This window comes from Triticum urartu, chromosome 1 (genome assembly GCF_003073215.2).
Source record: "Triticum urartu cultivar G1812 chromosome 1, Tu2.1, whole genome shotgun sequence".
Classification (NCBI taxonomy): Eukaryota; Viridiplantae; Streptophyta; class Magnoliopsida; order Poales; family Poaceae; genus Triticum; species Triticum urartu.
This window is the reverse complement of record NC_053022.1, coordinates 423,264,875-423,280,345: the sequence shown is the minus strand read 5'-3', so window position 1 is coordinate 423,280,345 and position 15,471 is coordinate 423,264,875.

Sequence of the window (15,471 nt, the reverse complement as noted above, 5' to 3'; positions counted from 1 at the left end):
ATTGATCTTATAATGTATACTTGTCCTTTTCTAAAAATAAAACTATTAACACTAAGTCAAACCATCAACTATACTTCATTCTTTGCCATGAATTATTGTATTCGAATTGAAGCAATTTCTTGTAGTGCTTTTGTAGCGTGACATTTTAAACAAGGGAATTTTTCAAATCAATTTTCATAAAGAGTTTCTATGAAGATTTTTTTAGAGAGATAAATGCACCATTGGCCACTCAACTCTGGATAGATGAGCACATTAGTCACACTTCTCTCAAAATGTGATGAACTAATCACATTGGTTTATTTCATGAGCGAACTGGTCACTTCGCCATTTCAAACCATAACGGGATCGGCGTGGTGTGCTGACCGAGCATGGGGCTGCTACCTCTTGAGCACTGCGTTGGATTTCCCAGAAGAGGAGAGGATGATGCAGCAAAGTAGCGTAAGTATTTCCCTCAGTTTTTGAGAACTAAGGTATCAATCCAGTAGGAGGCCACGCTCGAGTCCCTTGTACCTACACAAAAACAATAGCTCAACGCAACCAACGCGCTTAGGGGTTGTCAATCCCTTCACGGTCACTTACGAAAGTGAGATCTGACGGGTGGCGCGCGATCTTGCCTCAGCAGCCAGTCCCGGCGCGGTGGTGCGAGGAGCGGCGAAGCGTTTTATTGTGGTCGAGGGACTTCTTGACAGCTTCTTTCTTCACGCACGGGCGCGGGACGCAGTGGGTCGCGTCGTGGAGCCGCGCGTCTTGGCGCCAGGGCGCCGTCTTGGGGCTGAGGTGGTGGAGGCACTCCATGGGCTGCGTCGGCCGTAGCTGCCGGAGGGCGAGGCAGAGAGAGGCACGGCGCAAGGGAGCCCCCTGCGGTGCGGACAAGCTCGGCGATGCTGTCGAGCCAGTCCTCGTAGACGTCCTCGACCGGGCGGTAGCGCAGGAGCTCCTGCGCCATGAGGAGCGTGACCCGTGCGTCCATGGGAGGGCAACGTGCATGGGAAGAAGAATCGGCCGGGGTCAGCAATGGAGTGGCGGTGTGGCCGTCCCGCCGCACCGAGGGGTGCAGCGAGGATGCTTGCTGCTCGTACCCCGCCGGGCTGGTGGCGGCGTTGGGGGCAAGCGACGGGGAACGACGAGGTGGCTCACCGACGGGAGCCGTCTGAGCGACGTGGGCGACGAGGGCAGCCCGACGCTCAGCACGAGCGCGGTGCGCGTCTGCCATGGGGAAGACGAAGCAACAGAGCGCGGAGCGACGGAAGGAAGCTTCAGCGCACCCCTACCTGGCACGCCAAATGTCGGATCACGGGTTCCGGCAAACCCTTGAGGTTCGAACACTGGGGTGCGCGCGAAGGTTTTCTCCCTATCGATCCACGCCCTAGCTCTCTAAGATCTTGCGGACGAACTCAACGAACTCACAACACGGAAGACACAAGATTTATACTGGTTCGGGCCACCGTTGTGGTGTAATACCCTACTCCAGTGTGGTGGTGGTTGAGGGAGTCCTGGACTAGTGGGTCCTTGGACAGCCGGACTATATCCCTTGGTCGGACTATTGGACTATGAAGATACAAGATTGAAGACTCCGTCCCGTGTCCGGGTGGGACTCTCCTTTGCGTGGAAGGCAAGCTTGGCAATTCGGATATGTATATCTCCTCCCTTGTAACAGACTCTGTGTAACCCTAGCCCCCTCCAATGTCTATATAAATCGGAGGGTTTAGTCCATAGGACAACAACAATCATACCATAGGCTAGCTTCTAGGGTTTAGCCTCTCTGATCTTGTGGTAGATCAACTCTTGTAATACTCATATCATCAAGATCAATCAAGCAGGAAGTAGGGTATTACCTCCATTGAGAGGGCCCGAACCTGGGTAAACATTGTGTCCCCCGCCTCCTATTACCATCCACCTTAGACACACAGTTCGGGACCCCCTACCCGAGATACGCCGGTTTTGACACCGACATTGGTTCTTTCATTGAGAGTTCCACTGTGTCGTCACCATAAGTCTTGTTGGCTCCTTCGATCATCGGCAACGATGCGATCTAGGGTGAGGTTTTTCTCCACGGACAGATCTTCGTATCCGGCGGCTTCGCACTACGGGCCAACTCGCTTGGCCATCTGGAGCAGATCGGAAGCTACGCCCCTGGCCATCAGGTCAGATTTGGAAGTTGGAACTATACTACCGACATCCACGAAGACTTGGTCTTCGACGTATTCGAGCCCGCGTCAGGTGCGCCGCGCAGTCACGACGGGCATGACTTAGCTCTACCGCCAGACAGTGTTTGGGAGATCACACCTGTGGTGTCAGAGTAATGGGTCACGGGTAGGCTAACCCGAGTCCCATAACCTTTCAGGACATCGGGACAGGCTGCGCCCCTCAAGACCCCAGGGCAAAGAGCCATCTCCTGAGGAGTCAACGGCAAGGCGGCCGACTACCCGCTCATGGCCGAGTTCCAGGGACGACTTCCAGAGAAGCCGACTTTGGGGAGTAGGCCGGCGACTCCAGCAAACCCATGACCTCATCGAAGGGGACGGGGTAGGGGCGTGGCTACAGTGAAGCCCACTCCCCGCCCCTTACCAAGGGCATGCATGGCCACACCACGCCGTACCCGGGAAGATCTTCGTGCGGCGTGGCACTATTGCCCGGCCGGCCCTGACATCAGCACCATAGTACCAAGTCCTGCTCCCATGACGGCTTGTCTGTATGGCCTGGAGGCAGCAGGGCCCACCAGTCAGCGAGACATCGGGAGACGGCGGGAGAACCGCCAGTCGGACCCGTCGGGAGTCGGCCCGGGGGAGTCGGCCGAGCCCTCCCCCGGGGCCCATGCGCCATTAATCAAGATCAGATGGGGAGTGGCCATAGTGATCGCCCGCCAGGCGGTGTCGCTGTTGCCACGACCCCATGACCAAGCCTGCGTCATCAGAAACACGGCTACAGTAATCAGCGGCCGGCAAGACCTGCCCGCGGCGGACGCGGCCTGTCGGCTCCATACCAGACCAGTCGGCGGGGCCCACTAGTCGGCGGGCCCTAGCAGTCGGCGGAGAAGTCGGAGGTCGGAGGCACTGACGGCAGGGCCCGCGCCCAGTCGAGTTACCATTGTACCCCTGGGGGGTAGGCCTATATAAACCCCCCAGGGCACCCATGCAAGGGGTTGGATCCCAGTAGTTCTAGACCATACCAGATAGAAGGAGAGAGCTAGCCTTGCCCTCTTCTACCACCAGAAACAGTTCAAGGAGCAACCGTGTAAACACTTGGCCATAGTGATCATGCGGAGACCCCGCAGAGCAGCAGTAGGGGTATTATCTCCCCGGAGAGCCCCGAAGCTGGGTAAGATTCGCCGGCGACCATGTCTTCGCCTCATCCCGTTTCCAGGCACCGGCGACATTCTACTCGCCCCCACCATGATAAGCCATCCGTTGGCATATGTCGCACCAAACCCTCGACATTTTGCGCCCACCGTGGGGCATGGTGCACCGCCGTCCGGAGATCTATTCTGGATGGGAACCCTTTTCCTCCCTGGCGAGCGCAGCCAGCTAGGCACGCCAGGCGATGTCTGCATCGACGCGCTGCGCGGCGTTGAGATCACCTGCGCAGCCAGCTCCTTGGCCGAACTTCTCGGTGAGGTCTGCCTCTCTGACGAACCCGCGTCCGACGCAGGCACGGGCGGCCCCGAAAACCTCCTCACGGGCCTCCTCGATCAACTCCACATTTCTGGCGAGCCTGCCGTAGACTTGGAGTCCATAGGCTCCACCGACCCGATGCTGGTCGACTCCGACACCGCGTCGATCGATGCGTTCCCCACCAACATGGTGGTCTACGACGAACCTCTCCCCCATGCAGAGAGCGACGGAAGCACCGTCACCGAGGTGCTAGTCATCAGTCATGACGAGTTCCCTAGCGGAGGAGTGCCCGACTCACTCGGCGCAGCGCTGCAAGACCTGCCTGTGCCCATTCCGGAAGATGCCGACGAGCAGACGTTAGAAGCGCGCCGCCTTCAGCTCGTTGAAGGCGTGAAGAAGCTGGCCAGCATGAGACGCTTGTCAGAAGCTTACCAGCGGGAGATGGATCGCCCCGTTGGCGGCTCGCCGGCCCCGGCAGGGCCCAGCCGCCTTGGCCCAGTCCGGCAGCGCGGCGTAGCCATCGCCAGCCTATTTGGGGCTAGCCGCCCCGTGTACGCTACATCGGAGGAGAACATTCGAGCCGCCCAGGCAGCAGCGGATGAGCTGGACAATTTCGAGGGCGAAGAACGCCACCTCATGATGGAGCGAGTCCAGCGGCTCGTCGACGTGGCCGCCGCACAGAACAAGGCCGGCTGCCGCACGGAGGCGCCGCAGCGGCCAAATGACGACCCGCACCGAGATCAAGGCGCGACGTCTCGGACGCCGACAGGCGGCGCCCGAGGAAGAAAGGACAAGGAGCCGACTGTCAGCCACAGCCGGACTCGCATTACCATAGAGCGCGACCGAGATGGCCGCGCGAGAGCAGTGGAACGACGGGACGACTGTCCGCCTCCCCCTCCCCGCAAGGAGAGGCGAGTCTCCCCGCCGCCTGTTGACTATCCGACTCTCGGTGACCGCCTTGGCCGCCGAGAGGGAGTTGGAGAGAATGACGCCCGCCACCGGATCGATCGACTTCACCGGTCCCTGGCGCTGGAAGAAGAAGACGAGCTGGGTCTGCCTTGTTTCGGGCCCCGCATTCGGGACGAGCCCTTTCCCAGAGGGTTCACGCTCCCAAGAGACACGCCCAAGTATACTGGCTCCGTGAAGCCGGAAGACTGGCTAGTCGACTATTCCATGGCTGTCAGCATAGCAAACGGCAACAAGCGTGTCGCCGTAAAGTATGTTCCGCTCTTGCTCCAGGGCACGGCCCGGACATGGCTGAACAGCCTGAAGCCCCGCAGCATCAACAGCTGTGTTGACTTCACTGAAGCGTTCGTCCACAACTTAACCAGCATGTACAAGCGTCCTCCCAAACCTCGTCAGCTCTCCTTGTGCGTGCAAGGTCCTGACGAGTCGACTCGCAACTACCTCACGCGTTGGGCTGAGCTCTGGAACTCTTGCGAGGGCGTGCACGAGGTGCAGGCCATCGAGTACTTCACAGCCGGGTGCCGAGAACGCACTCTCCTCAAGCACAAGCTCCTCTGTGACGAGCCAGAGACCCTCAACGAGCTGCTGATCATAGCAGACAAGTACGCCACAGCCGACTCCTCCATGAAGGCGAAAATTCAAATCAGCACGACTGGCAAAGTAGCTCCTCAAGCTCCAAGAACTCCGGCGGCAAACGCCGACCGGCGACAACAGCAGGGCGACAACAAGCGCAAGGCCCCGCAGCCGGCTTCCGGCAGCCGGCAAGTCGCGACCGTTGAAGCCCAGCAGCCAGAAGAGCAGCCTCCGCCCAAGCGACAGAAAGGCGGCAAGCCGAACTGGTTGCCGGCCTTCTCCTATGAGCAGACCTTGGATGGACCTTGCAAGTTCCACAGCGGCGCGAAGCCGTTGAATCATACCACCCGGAAGTGCCACTGGCTCACCAGGATCGCCAAGGGAGATGGCTTCCTGCCACCCCCGCCTGCTGGGCAGCCGCCTCCGCCTCTGCCCCAGCAGCCGGCAGTCAGGCCAGTCGGCGCAGTACAAAACCAATACCCTGAAGAGCATGGAGCCTATGTGGTGTTCACTAGTGTGGCTGATGATCGGCGCAGCAGGCGGCTGCAGTGACAAGAGGTGAACGCAGTAGCCTTAGAGACGCCAAAGTTCATGCACTGGTCTGAGAGGCCCATCAGCTAGAGCAGGGCTGACCACCCAGAAGTAATGCCGAGTCCGAGCTCCTACGCCTTGGTCCTGGACGCCACCTTTGCCACGAACAAATGGGCCGCGTGTTTCTCGCGAGTTCTGATAGACGGGGGCAGCAGCATCAATATCCTGTACAAAGACACCATGGAGAAGTTAGGAATCAAGCAAAGACAGCTTCAGAACAGCCGGACTGTGTTCCACGGCATTCTTCCCGGGCTTTCCTGCTCACCAATCGGCAAGATCCTGATTGACGTCCTCTTTGGGGAGAAAGATCACTTCCGAAGAGAGTCTGTTTGGTTTGAGGTGGTGGACCTTGAGAGCCCATACCACGCGCTACTCCGCCGACCCGCCTTGGCCAAGTTCATGGCGGTCCCCCACTACGCCTACCTTAAGATGAAGATGCCCAGTTCCAGGGGAATTCTGACTATGGCCAGCGACTACCGGAAGTCAGCCTCTTGCGCGGCCGAGAGCAGTCGGCTGGCCGAGTCCCTGGTGATCGCGGCCGAGAAGCGACTCCTTGAACGAGTTGTGGCGATGGCCAGCAAGCAGCCGGAGATATCGCCCGACCCAAAGGAGTCAGAAGCCAAAGGTTCGTTCAAGCCGGCCAAAGAGACAACAAAGATACCCTTGGACCCGGAGCACCCAGAGAGGTACGCCGTCGTAGGTGCAAACCTCGACAGAAAATAGGAAGGCGAGCTCGTCGATTTCCTCTGTGAGAATCGGGACATCTTCGCGTGGTCTCCCAAAGACATGCCAGGTGTACCGACGGATTTCGCCGAGCACAAGTTACATGTACGATCTGATGCGAAGCCGGTCAGGCAGCCCCTGCGCCGCTTATCAGAAGAAAAGAGAAGAGTTGTCGGAGAAGAGATAGCCCGACTCCTAGCAGCCGGCTTCATTATGGAAGTCTTCTTCCCGGAGTGGCTAGCAAATCCGGTCCTGGTGCTAAAGAAGAACAAGCAATGGCGAATGTGTATTGACTACACGAGCCTCAACAAGGCCTGCCCCAAGGACCCATTTGCTCTACCAAGAATTGACCAGGTGATAGACTCCACAGCCGGATGCGAGTTGTTGAGTTTCTTGGATGCATAGTCAGGATATCACCAGATCAAGCTGAACCCGGCTGACAGATTGAAGACCGCCTTCATCATGCCGTTTGGAGCATTCTGCTACCTCACCATGATGTTCGGCTTAAGGAATGCCGGCGCCACCTTTCAGCGTTGCATGCAGAAGTGCCTCCTCAAGCAGCTCGGCAGGAACGCCCATGTCTACGTGGACGACGTGGTGGTGAAGACAGAGAAGCGTGAAACACTGCTGGAAGACCTCAAAGAGACCTTTGAGAACATGCGCCGGTTCCAGATCAAGCTCAACCCTGAGAAGTGTGTCTTCGGAGTACCAGCCGACCAGCTGCTAGGTTTCCTGGTCTCTGAACGCGGCATAGAATGCAACCCAGTAAAAATCAAGGCCATCGAGAGAATGGAGGTACCCAGCCGACTGCTGGATGTGCAGAAGTTCACCGACTGCTTAGCATCCATCAGCCGATTCATCAGTCGGCTGGGCGAGAAAGCTCTCCCCTTATACCAACTCATGAAGAAGACCACTTTTTTCGAGTGGAACCATAAGGCGGACGAAGCTTTTCACCAGTTGAAGAAGATGCTGACTACTCCACCCGTTCTGGCGGCTCCGACTCCCAAGGAACCTATGCTCCTGTACATCGCCGCCACCAGCCTAGTAGTCAGCACAGTCATGGTAGTGGAGCGCAAGGAGGAAGGCAAGGCCCTTCCTATCTAGAGACTAGTATATTACCTGAGAGAGGTACTGTCAACCTCCAAGCAGAACTACCCCCACTACCAGAAGATGTGCTATGGCGTACACTTTGCTGCCAAGAAATTGAAGCCTTACTTTCAAGAGCATCCAATTACAGTGGTCTGCACGGCCGCACTTGCCGAGATCATCGGTAGCCGAGATGCCTCTGGTCGAGTGGCCAAGTGGGCCATAGAGCTGGCTCCTTACACCATCTACTACCAGCCCCGCACCACTATCAAATCACAAGTACTGGCCGACTTCCTCGTTGACTGGGCCGAGACCCAGTACCTGCCTCCAGCGCCTGACTCCACCCATTGGCGGATGCACTTCGACGGCTCCAAGATGCGCACCGGCTTGGGAGCCGGCATCGTCCTCACCTCTCCCAAAGGCGACAAGCTCAAGTATGCACTGCAAATCCATCTTGCCGCATCCAACAACGTTGCCGAGTACGAGGCGCTCATTCACGGGCTCCGGCTTGCCAAAGAACTTGGCATCCGCTGGATCTTGTGCTATGGCGACTCGGACTTAGTGGTCCAGCAGTCATCTGGCGACTGGGATGCAAAAGATGCAAACATGGCGAGCTACCGTTTCCTCATGCAGCAACTCAGCAGGTATTTCGAAGGGTGCGAGTTCCTCCATGTGCCAAGAAATGACAACGACCAAGCAGACGCCTTGGCACGAATCGGCTCTACCCGCCAAGCAATACCATCTGGCGTTGCCCTTCAACGCCTCCTCAAGCCGTCTGTCAAGCCTCCTCCCGAAGACGGCGGATCCGACTCCAGAGCTCCGGCAGACGGAACGGGGACTTTGGCGGATGGCTCCAAAGCCGCCACAGTCGAGCCCGGCCCGGGGACTGTGGTGGCAGACTCGAAGATTCCAGAACTTGGCCCAAGGACCGCGCCAGTCGGCCTGGGGACTTCATCAACCCAGCAAGCGGCTGTTGACTCCAACCCGCCGCCTCCCAGCCCGGCCACCCTCGTCCAAGTCGCAGTTCTGGTAGTCGAAGAAATAGCAGCACCCTCATGGGCTCAGCCCATCCTCAAATTCCTAGTGAACAAAGAGCTACCAACTGATGAGACCTCAACCCGGCAAGTACAACACCGGGCGGCAGCCTATACCATAGTCAACAGAGAGCTGGTCAGGCGCAGCATCACTGGTGTCTACCAGCGCTGCGTAGAGCCAGAGCAAGGCCAGGCGATTCTCAAAGACATCCATCAAGGCGAATGCGGCCACCATGCGGCTTCAAGAGCACTCGTCGCCAAAGCCTTTCGGCATGGTTTGTTCTAGCCGACTGCCTTGGAAGAGGCCAAGGAGTTGGTCCAAAAATGCAAAGGGTGCCAAAAGTTCAGCTCCAAGCTGCACCAGCCGGCTTCTGCACTCAAGACCATCCCCATTTCCTGGCCTTTCGCAGTTTGGGGTCTAGACATGGTGGGACCATTCAAGACGGCACGAGGTGGTTTAACTCACCAACTTGTCGCAGTGGACAAGTTCACCAAGTGGGTGGAAGCGAAGCCAATTAAGAAACTGAACGGTCCGACTGTCGTGACCTTCATCACCGATATCACAATTCGGTACGGCATACCACACAGCATCATCACTGACAATGGCACAAATTTTGCCAAAGGCGCCTTGGCCCGTTTTTGCGCAGCACAGGGCATCCGACTGGACCTAGCGTCCATCGCCCATCCACAGTCAAACGGCCAAGTGGAGCGAGCAAACGGCCTCATCCTATCTGGCATCAAGCCTCGGTTGATCGAGCCTCTGGAGCGCTCAGCTGGCTGCTGGCTCGACGAGCTGCCAGCCATCCTCTGGAGTCTGCGCACGACTCCAAACAAGTCAACCGACTTCACACCCTTCTTCCTCGTCTACGGTGCCGAAGCCGTCATCCCAACGGACATAGAGTTTGACTCCCCACGAGTCACCATGTGCACCGAGGAGGAAGCAGAAGAAGCACGACAAGACGACGTCGATCTGCTGGAAGAGGGTCGGCTGTTGGCACTCAGCCAGTCCAGCATCTACCAGCAGAGCCTGCACCGATACCACAACAGGAAGGTCAGGCCAAGATCTTTCCAAGAAGGCGACCTTGTGCTCCGGCTGATCCAGCGAACAGCCGGCCTGCTCAAGCTGTCGGCGCCTTGGGAAGGCCCTTTCATCACCAGCAAAGTACTGGGCAACGATTCCTACTACCTGATCGACGCTCAGAAGCCCCGAGCACGCAAGAGGGACGACTCCGGCAAGGAGACAGAGCGGCCATGGAATGCAAATATCCTTCGAAGATTTTACAGTTGATGCAGTATGTACCGCGCTACCTTTTGTATTAAAGTACCAAGACTTCGGGCCCCCCGAGACGACCTTGGGGACTGCCCTCTTTTGTCTGTATGATAAAAATTATGCCTACAAGTATGTTACTCTTTGTCATGCCGCTTGGCACCGGGTTCGACAAGTCGGCCCGGGGACTTGCCGCCTTGCACTATGAAATGCTTCCTGCAGCCGGACAAGTAGTGTGTAACACCTAAAGCGTCTTCTGTCAGAAGCCGCAGCTCGCAAAGCGACTGTACGATGGGCAGAGGTAAGGTAGAATGGGTGTTCGCATGAAAAATGGCTAAGGACTCACAGCATAAAACATAGCTCAAGACGGCTTCCAGCCTTTCTCGCAAACCGACTCTCGGACAGTCGGATTGTCGCCTTCTATCCAACTTGCTCAAACAATCTTGAAATCAGGTAAGCACTTGCTTTCCCAAAGTAGCCTAGCACTTGATCCAGCAACAGTCCGCAGAGCGGCTGTCCGATTGGCAAGGCAGGAAACTAAGAGAAAGCGGCAAAGGAAAAAGCCAAAATAACAATGAGCAAGAAAAGATATATATATATATATTTACACAACATAGGCCCTTGGCCGAATTGTCGAGTAGAGGTTCAAAATACACCCCGCGGGTGGAATTGTACGAATTAACAAGTTCTTCAAAGACTACTGAAGCAGATAAAATAAAAGATACAGTGGCAGCTTAGGAGGCAACAGACGGATTCGGAGGTTCGGAGGAGGCGCCAGCGTCAGGCGTCGGGGCAGCCGGCTGGCTAGTCTCGGCTTGATCACCTCCGGCGACAGTCGACTCGGTTGCACGTGGCTCGTTGCTGGAGGCGCGGTCGGGCTGAGGCTGGCCGTCTGCTCCGTCTTCTGGTGCCTCCGCCTCGCCTCCATCCTCCGCTTCGTCCTCCTCCTCGACGCTGGAGCCAATCACCTCTACCGAGTCTTCGCCGTAGTCTGGGTTCATCCCAAACCACTCCGACGGTACCTCCTCGCCGTCTTCAGACCGCTCAGGGACGAAGATGCTGCTGTCGGTGTACTCGGCGATCGCTGTAGCACGTTTGACGAGGGCATCTTCCGCAGCCGCCAGCTCCGGCTGGGCCTTCGACCGAATCGTGTCCAACCGGTCTAGATCCAGCCCCGGGTACCACGCCTTGACGAACTCCAAGGCCCGGCGCGCTCCAGCCCGGGCCGAAGAGCCCTTCCAGGCCTCAAGACGACCAGCCGCGACCTCCAGCCAGTTGGCCGTCAGGCTGGGGGTGCGTGGAGCCTGCACATTCGGCCAAAGGGCGGCAATCACCTGGGCACCGACGCGCTGGAGCCGGCGCAGCATCCAGTGAGCCGGCCGAAGGCGAGCCTCGATGCTCAGGATGTGCTCGTCAAGAGTTCGGGGGGCATCGGCGGCGATCTCTGTGCCCTCCGCCCTCCGACCTTCACGGTCAGCCTCGATGGCTTGGATGGCGGCCTGCGACTGCCCAGGGAAGAAGTCTGCACCAACACGAAGAAACGAAGAAGCAAGTCAAAAACCAGGAGTCGGCACGATCTAAGTCGGTAGCTCGAAGAAAGAAAATAAAGAGGCTCACCATCGACGATGTCTTCAATCTCGTGGAAGCCGGAGGACAGCAGCGCCTCCTTGTCAGACCAGGAGGAGCGCTCGCTCGCGAACTCGGCCAAGAGGGCGGTTTCCGTCTCCTCCGCCTCCCTCTGCGACTTCACAAGCAGCTCCTTCTGCTCTGCCAACTGAGTGGCCAGCAGATCGCGCTCTGCGGCGAGCTTGCTGCACTCCTCCCCTTTGGCGCGCAGGGCGGAGTTGGCTTCACTTAGCTGCTGTTGAAGAGCAGCGTTGGCTCCTGAAGGAAAGAAAGAAAGACAATAGTCGTCAATAAAGTAGGTTGCCGGGGAGATCCGGCCTGGCTGCTGAGCAGCCGGCCTGAATCTCGGGGACTACAGCCCACGGGTGCGCCAGCGCGCCCCTGTAGAGAAGAAAAAGGGGGGGACTTACTCCGGCTCTCCGCCAACTCGGGGTCCACTTGCCCAACTCTTCAACGTTACGGTTGAAGGCAGTGACGCGGAGGTTGTGGTAATCCTGCGACAAGCATTTCAGACAAAGTTAGTACGCAGAAGTTCATCAATTGGAGTTCCGGACCTCCTGCTCAGCAGCCGGCCCGAAACTCGGGGACTACACCCAGTGGGTGCGCTGGTGCGCCCCCACAGAGAGAAGCAAGAAAACAAAGACCAAAAGAAAAAAAAACATACCCGGACGGCTGCCCGCGATGTTAGGAACACCTTGGTGCAACTCTGGAGAGCTTCGCCCTCAGCACGGAGCTTCGCCTGGACGTCTAGGAGCGCCCGGTTCAGCGGCCCTATGCCGCCTCCTCGCACCCACCCAAGAGGTGCGGCGCTCGCCGCTTCGGCGTCTGGGGCCACCGAGCTGGCGGTGCCGACTTCCAGGGGGCGGGGTGCCGAAGTCGCCTTCTCCAGACGACGGCGCGTTGGCGAGCCGACATGGAGGAGAAGCCTCGCCACGGCCTTGTCTTCGGTCGGCGGCACCGGAGGGTCCGCTGGCTGCTCATCTTGCGCGCCTTTAGACGGCGGCGGAGGCGGCAGCGGAACGTGCGCGTCCGGAGTAGAGGGGTCGCCGCCTTCCCTCTCCTCGACGTGGTTCTCCCCACCGGCTTCTCCAGTTGGCCGCGTGAACTCCGGAGGCGGCGGCGCAGAGTTCAGCGGGGTGACAAGCAAGGCCGACTGGCGGCGTGCGGCTTCCTCAGCCTGCTGCTTCGTCGCGGCGGCGGTTTCGGCCTCTGCTAGTTTTTTCTTAGCGGAGGCCTCCGCCGTGTCGGCCTCCGCCTTGTCCAGGCGGAGGGCCTCTTCTTCATTGCGCCTCTCCTGCGCATTCCGCTCCGTCGCCTCCCGGAGGTCAGCAGTGGGGTCAATCCGCCGAGTGGTGGCGGACATCTCCGCTGACCCCATGATGGAGGCGGCGGTGACCCGCTCGAGAGAGAGGGGAGCCCTAAAGAAAGAGGGGCAAGCAGAGACTCAGACAAATCACGAAGAGAGAATAAAACTTTGAAGACAGAATACTTACGCGGAGACCAACGGTGGCTTCTTCACTTCCTTACGGAAGCGGATGGCCTTCGCGGCTGCCTCATCCCGCCGGGTCGCCATAGCCGAGCCCTTGGGCTTCTTCGTCCGACTGCCGAACAAGGTCGGGACGGCCCTGCGCTTCTTCCCGCCGCCTGGAGCGCCCGGCGCGGCAGAAGAGCCCGCGCCAGGCTGGCTGGCTCGTGGCTAATGGCGAGGGGCGACTTCCCCCTCGGCGCTGTCTTCAGGCCAGTCGGCGAAGGTAGCCGAAGGCCTAAAGTCGCCTGCTATCCCTCCTCCTCCCTCGGTGTCGTCTTCCAGAGCCGCTGCCCCCAGATCGGGGTCGTCAATGTCGCTCTCCGCCCGGTCGGCGACGAACTCATGGGCCGGCCCCGAGGTGCCGGCTGGTGGATGAAGAAGGGGATTCTAACCAAAGCCGACTGGTCAAAACAAAATTCGGCAAAGAGAAGACAATCTAAAGAAAGAAAAGAAAGGCGACTCACCACGGGCGGGGGGTTGGCGCGGGAGTACGGCTCCTTGCCGAATCGCCAGTCCTCCGGGAGCCTGCTGTCTGAGAGGTAGTTCACCATGAGGGCCACCTCGGCATGTCCTTGGTGCACATCCGACTCGGGTCGCGGTGCCCACTCATCTGGCTTATCATGTGAGGGCGGCCTTGAAGTGGGAGAACTCGGTGCGAGACGAAGGCGGCCAGCAGGTCCGGACCGGTCAGACCCTCCGACTGCGTCAGCACTTGGAGTCGCGTGATGGCGCCGGCTCCTGCAGGCGTCAGCGACTTGGCCCGGTACGACCAGTTGGGCAGTCTCCCAGCCGGCAGATTGACCTAGTCGCCCCTTGTGGCGACGTTCCTGACATAGAAGTAGGATCTCTGCCACATCTTCACCGACTTTATTAGTGAGATGGAGGGGAAGGGGTTGTCAGCTCCTGACCTTCGCACGGCGATGAATGCGCCGCATTGAGCCGGCACGCCCGTAGCCTGGGTGCCGAGCTTGGAGAAGAAGAACTCCCCCCAGAGCTCGAGGGTGGGGAGGACTCCGAGGAAGCCTTCGCACAAGGCCACGAAGGCGGACAACACCACCACTGTGTTGGGGGTGAGGTGGTGCGGCTGGAGGCCGTAGAACTCCAAGAAAGACCGGAAAAAGCTGCTCGCCGGCAGCCCCAGCCCGTGCAGGCAGTGCGAGCGGAAGATGACCCGCTCGCCCTCCTGCGGGGCGGGGGAAATCTCCCCCTCCGGCGCAAGACGCACCTGCACGCGATCCTCGCCGGTAAGCCGACGGGTCTGGCGGAGGAACTCAATGTGGTCTTCGTGAACATCGGAACCGTCCCAGGTGCCGGAACGCACTGGGGGAGGCGCGGCAGCGGAGGAGGAACTCATCGCGAGCTGTCACCACGGCATTCGCCGGAGCTTCGGTGTGCGGCGGAGCAAGGAGGAGAGCGAGGAGCAGCAAGGAGGAGGAGAGTGAGGAGCAGCAAGGCGGAAGAGAGCGAGGGGTAGTGGGAAGGAGGGGCGCGCGTGCCCCCCTCTTCCCCCTACTTATAGCCCCATGGGCTGCGAAGCCGAGGGGGCGGACATGGGGATTTACTGCGCCTACAACCCCACGACCCCCACGATCAACGTAAAGTTACTGCGCACAGTAACTCCACGGGAATCCCAACCGTCCACCGGGGCCGGAGCAGATCCGCTCGGGCGCCAACGCACGGTAGTGGCGGGCCCCGCCTATAGGCCTGTCCTATCGCGCGTGTGGGCTGGCAGGACGGCCTAGCCACGTGCCCCCGCATGACAGGCCACTGTCAGGACCGGATTTTTGGGATATTAATTTCCCAAAAGCGGCCCTTGTGCTCACCAGCCCCAGGATTACTGTTAGCTGATGAGACACCAACTTGTTACAGAAACTCCAAGAAAAATACAAAATATGAAGTACAAGACCATTCTGGCCTATAGGTACAACAATTTGTTTCTAGAGGTTGATGGCGGAAGCAGTTTGCGGATCATCAGCGTCTATGGGACTCCATTTCCCACATGAACAGCTGACCAGGATAACTCCTATCTTCGCGAGGCTGCTATCACCATTACGTAGGTTCCGGGGCTTTCATCACAACGCTCCTTTCCACGCAAGAAATCTGGCCAAGACAATAGCCAGGGACAAGCCAGTGAGTACTTTGAATGTACTCGCAAACATTAAGAACACAGGTATAATAGAGCCACTGAAAATCATGCTTTAAAATATTCTATGATCACTTCTTCAGTTATGAAATAAGGTTCATGATGCACGCAAGTAGATCATTTAAATAAATCACGAGTAAACAATCAGGGTGTAAAAATATAAAGCACCGATCGGGTGTCTGAAGCGACGCCTCGAAAGGATAATAATATGAAGCATGCCTCAGTCGGGCGCCTGAGCGACACCACAGAAAGGGCTTATATATAAAAGGAATAACAAGCATGCCATAATCGGGCGTCGGTGCGACACCACATAAAAGGCTTAT